This window comes from Buceros rhinoceros, unplaced genomic scaffold (genome assembly GCF_000710305.1).
Source record: "Buceros rhinoceros silvestris isolate BGI_N320 unplaced genomic scaffold, ASM71030v1 scaffold42323, whole genome shotgun sequence".
NCBI lineage: Eukaryota > Metazoa > Chordata > Aves > Bucerotiformes > Bucerotidae > Buceros > Buceros rhinoceros.
Window position 1 is genome coordinate 6,417 of NW_010402648.1, and position 5,696 is coordinate 12,112.

A 5,696-nucleotide genomic window follows, 5' to 3' on the forward strand; every position below is an offset into this window, starting at 1 on the left:
TGGGTGAGGGGGTGGGCTCTAGGGTCACAGCACACTGGGCATTCAGTAGTGTACTTAGCTGTAGTGAGGAATGTAGCTACCTAGCTGAGATTTGTTCAGGTCATTTGGCAAGATACCATGATCAGTAGTAAAATTTGACAAATGGCCTGCTGGCAGATCTCTGCCATGCTTAGGGAATAACAAAAGGAGGTCTTTAAAGCACTGAACAAGACTTTGGCCTTGCTACTTGGCCAGTGATGGGATCTGTATGTTGTATGGGAGTCAGCGTATTGGATCAATCTCGTTATTAGTGAGGTTGATCCTGGTCAGGACAGGGGGGCGCAAGGCTACTGTGAGATAAAGCTTTAACAGCATCTGCCTGCCTTTGGTGCAGCTTTCACCTGTCATTGTGTGACCCCCAGTTTCACTAATCTCCCTCCTTAGGCTAACTTATCTACAAGTGTTTAAAAAATGAAATGGAAAAGATCTTTATAATAACATAGCCTATAAACAAAGTGTTTCCTCCAAAATCATTCTGCTAAGGCTTATGTTATATTCAACACCACAAAATATTTCTTTACAGAGGGGGTTATTAAGCATTGGAACGGGTTGCCTAGGGAGGTGGTGGAGTCCCCATCCCTGGAAGTGTTTAAAAATCGTGTGGATCTGGTGTTGAGGGACATGGTGTAGGGACCCTGGCAGTGTAAGGGCAACGGTTGGACTCGATGATCTTTGAGGTCTCTTCCGGCCAGATGATTCTGTGATTCTGTGTGATTCTGTGATTTTTTTAGAACATGCCATTTAGCGTATTTGTAGCTCTTGTAAGGTTTGGGTTTTGGCTGTTTTTTGACTTTCTTGCTGTATGCATTAACTTCTCCCCAGTTCTCCATAGCTTGTTAAATTTCTGTTGCTCTTGCCTTCATTTGGGACCCAGAGGTGCTGATACTCTTCTGGATCATGCTGTCTGACATCAGTATATCAACTCATATTAAGAATAAACACAGTATTTCTCCCGTAACTACCCGTGGGTCCATTGGCCAGAACACCACCCCATGTTTGTATGATGAAACACTGCGAAAAATGTGGGGTTCTATCATTAACATCATATGAAATAAGTTTTATGTTGATTGGAATAGGGAAAAAAGTAAAGCTCACAATGAATGGCTAAACAATTAATTGGAATTAGGAGTTGCAAAGATAATTATCAGCTCGTTGGAGAAAAAAAGCAGCATTCATACTCAATTAGTATATATATTGCAGTGCTTCCTTGCTCCTGTAATAGAGTAACGTCTTGTCCTTATTTTTTTTTTTTTTTTTTTTCTTCTGAGGTATCTATACTGTATTTTTACCAGGGCTGTAAAAGACAAAAACAGAGGCAAACCCAGAGCTGTTGTGAACCAGTGCCTTGAAGACGGCTTGTTTACCTGGAAGCAATTTTTTTTCTTTTCTCAGTAATAGCAGTTGATGCAATAAAAGCTCATTTCCCTCTTTATAAGTACTGCAAGGAAGCATGTTTATGTAGTTAGCACACCTTGACTGAAATCGCCAAAGTATTGAACCCAGTAGCTACAGCTCCGTATTCTCACCACAGTATCAGCACTGCCTGACTTTCTTTTGTTCCCCACTGTTGTGTATGCACGGGACTTGATTCTAGACAGGTAGTCCAACTTAGAACTAGCTTTGCATCGCTAGCTTTGGGACTTTCTTAAAGAGCTTTGTTCTAGGGACCCGATGCTTGAATTTTGTTCTCATTGAAGCCTGGGTGAATCTGAAACAGAACTGTAAAAATACAATTGTTCTGGCTGCAATCTTGTTTCCATTGCTCTGAAAGAGGATGCAGCATCCTTCGTTTTCCTCTTATGTGACTTGGTGAGACATGAAAATGAGGTTACTGTTTCCAATGGAACAATTATTACTATAATTTTCAGTGAATTGACCTAATTTCTAGAAATTACCTGATGTAATAGTAAAATTAATAACCTTCCTAGCTTGCAATGAAGTGTTTATATTAAAGCATGGTCTTCCCAGCACACGTAATCTGTACTATTACTGCAGAATTAATAGTCTTCTAGACAAAATTTAGAATTTACCAAAAGTAATCCGCAAGTTGTCTTCTGCATTAGTAATTCATTCACGTTCACTGTCATAAGAGGTTGTTTCCAAACAAATCAGTGCAAGTTGTAACACTTGTCTGACTTGCAGAAGTTGAAGAAGAGAGATATATCTCATCAACTGCAGTGTGCCGTGGAGACTATATTGGCAATATTGTGGGAAACAGCTTTTAAGCAGCAAGGGACAATTTCATTATTTAAAGAACATTCTGTGTTGTTTTCTTCTCTGTAGTTTATGTCACCCTTTGCAGTCCTCACATGACTTAAGACTCAGGGTTCCCCAGTCTTCGCTGTTACTGTCTGGGAAGATGTAGGTCCGACATGAAGTTGCTGTTGAAAATAGGGGTGATAATGCATTTTTGCCTTCTCTTCCAACTCCAGTTATTTTGTTCTTGGAATACCCTGGCTCTCACCCTTTGGATTAATACCTCACTGCTCACTTCCTCCCTTCATTTCAATCACATGGTATATTTGATAGTGATAGCAGTCATTACTGCAGAACTGTAAGTGGCAGAGCTGTCCTGCTGCTGTACATAGTAGATGTGATTAGTGGTGGACATTCTACAGTTGCCTTCCTTCAGTTTCAGATGGATGTGTTGCTAGAGTGGTTGTGTTAAAATTGACATAGGAAAGCATGGTGCTAGAGAAGCCACTTTGGAATGAAATCTGTAATAATTCCCCTCTCAGAACAGGGGTGATTCTACCCTGCTCCAGTTTTCTGACAAAGCCACTTTGGAGATAACTGTTGGAATATATGGTCTCTGCTGTCAGATTGTATCTCCAACCCAGGCCAGGCAGTGGCAGTTTCCATGTGTTTCATTTCCGGTAGGTGAGGAGTACAATGAAACCTTGCAGCTCTTCTCATAAGAGTACAGTTGCATAATACATACTCATATTCAGAGATGCAGTTTGTACGAAGGTACTGGAGGAAAAGGTGCAATTTAAACGTACTGGACTGGTAGCACCGCTTTCTAAGAGACTGAGGTGTGTTCAGGGAACAGAAGTTGGTAACACTAAAACTCCTTCCTTTTGTATGGTTGCACTTCAGTGGTGGTGTCCTAGCACTTAGTAATTCCCCCTGAAAATCTCACCATACCAGGATTTTCTTTGCTCCCTCCAGAGTTAGTAGGGATTAGTTATATTCTACCATACTTAATTGTCTCAAGCAAGTTCAACAATTTCAGAACCTCTTCTACCTCCTCTTCTCCCTCCTCCCTGTTTAATTGTTAGTAGAAATGCATGTGATTGGGGTGGGGGTGGGGTGTGGGGCAGGGAGCTGAAAATAATTTGAATTATTTCAGCAGTGTAGCCTCACAATTTTTTTGTATCTTTTAAAAAATTATTTGAAAATCCAAGGGTGTGTAATTGAGGGAAGGCTTTAATGTGAATTTGCAGAGCAGATTTTATGATTTCCTCAGTTCAGAAAACTAATTTTCAAGGCAGTGCTGAGTAAGCCACTTATTTAAAGAAAGGTTAATGTGAAAATACATGTTGTTACTATTATTTTATTATTATGCAACTAATTTTTTGAATGTTTTAATTAGGAAATATAATCTTTAACATGGTGAGAAATTCTGGCCATGCAAGAGAACGATGCAAAGAAATGGTCCGTCTGGAGGCTGACAAAGGTTGTTCTGGGAAGGAATACCCTCTAGCTAAAGCTTGACCACTGTGGTTTGAAGGAAACAATGTTCCTTGAGGCCAAGTAAGAAGCAAAGGGAAGAGCAGGAGTCTACAGCTGAGATATTGGGGCATTTACCTAAGAAATGATGGATCCCAGATTTCAGCTACCACTGCTCAGTGCTTTGAAAGAAAGTATTACAGGTACCTGTCTTTAGGAGAGTGTGCTAAATGCAGACTGTGGCAACTTCTTGCAGGTCTGGTGGAGTAAATCCCAGTGAATAGCAACAATTTGGTTGGACTCCCATCACCCACTTGTCTCACAGAGTATCTATCTCTAAAAGATCCGTTCCTTGGGTTAAGATACTATCTTCAGTGGCTTTGAGGCCAGCATGTTGAGTATTTAGAGATGTCCCAAAATGATGTGGGCAAAGCTCTGTAGCCAAGGCATTTCAATCTCTGTTTCTCTGGAGCTGGGAACAGTATCAGTTCCTCAGTGGCCCTGTTTATCTCTGTGGCTCTTGAAGTATGTACAAGCACCGACAGCTATGCATAGCTCACTCACATATAGTTAGTGGTTGTGACAGGTAAACTATTGCAGTAATGCTAAATACTATTATTACACCATGGAAAAAGTTATTTATCATTAGAAGCTAATCAGTTTTCTAACTTGGTCTGGTAGTTTTGCTCTGATAGCAGAATTCATCTGACTGCATAACAGTGTTCACAAGCTCGTCCTGGTTGGGTTTTAGAGGAATTTATTTTATTTTTTCTTCAAATTTTCACTTTCTTCTTGATGTTCTGAATTCAAACTGTCTTAAGCAGATGCTGGAAGAATACCGGGGGATGTAAGAAGGATCTCGGTGATGCATACTGATAATGGAGCAGAGGCTGAGAAGCATAGAATTTTGGAGATGAGAGAGAAATCTCTTTGGAAGGCTTGGAAACGCTGCATTACAAAATGGAATTTGCACTGCTTCTTGCTAGTGGAAAATGGGGTAGGTTCTGTTCTTAATAAGGAAGCTGGATTTTCCACTAAAGAGAAGGTATGAATTCTCATAGACATCTTGACTGCATCTATATTAGAAAATGAAATATGCCCAGGACTAGTCCCTGGCACAGAGACCACTTGGCATGCAACACATGCCTGTGTTCATACTGTAAGCCTCTCCCTCTAAAACAAGGTGGCAGGAGGCAGACTGCCTGATGGGCTCAGTTCCTGACCAGTCCTAATTCCCAGATTGTGCTTAGGAAGTATTTGGGAGAGAGCTTTCTGGTACAGACTTAAAAGTGTGACCAAGAGCCCCTAGTATTATAGTTGATTGTGATTAATTGCTTGGGAACATGTCCTAAAACTGTTTAACTGACAAGCATACATATTGCTCAGTTTCACACTTCGGGCTGAGAAGTATGCCCTGCTTTGATGCTACGTGGCATCTTGCCCTCAGGCAATTTCTTCGAGTATCTTAAAAGCTTTTCACATTCCCCCTATTGGTACTTTTTTATCTTAAGCAATAATTATTCTCTATTCATTGAGCACAATTATTTCTGCAGAAATCTGTTCTCACCTAATTCTGCTTCCACCTGAGATCATGTATATGCAACTATACTGAAAGTCATCACACAAACCTTTGCCTTTTCAAAGTGCAAATGGAGGAGCACAAGTGAACCTAAGAGTGAGAGACAGATACTATTTGCCTTTTTTTTTGATGGACTGATTTTTCTGTTTGCACAGCCCTAGTGTAGGCTAGGGCGTGTGTTTCAGTTACTGCATCTTGTAATTCTGCTTAGGAACTGTGATACAGTTAAGGCCCTGGTGGCCAAGCACATCCCCTGTTCTTGCTATATGGCATGCTGTGCTAGTAAATAACTGGAAATTTTTAAACACGCACCACCCCCCCAAAACAAACCAAAACAAACCCAACCCCAAAAAAACCAAAAAACAAACAAGGAACACTCCTAACTGTGTGCAAAAATAATTCAGCA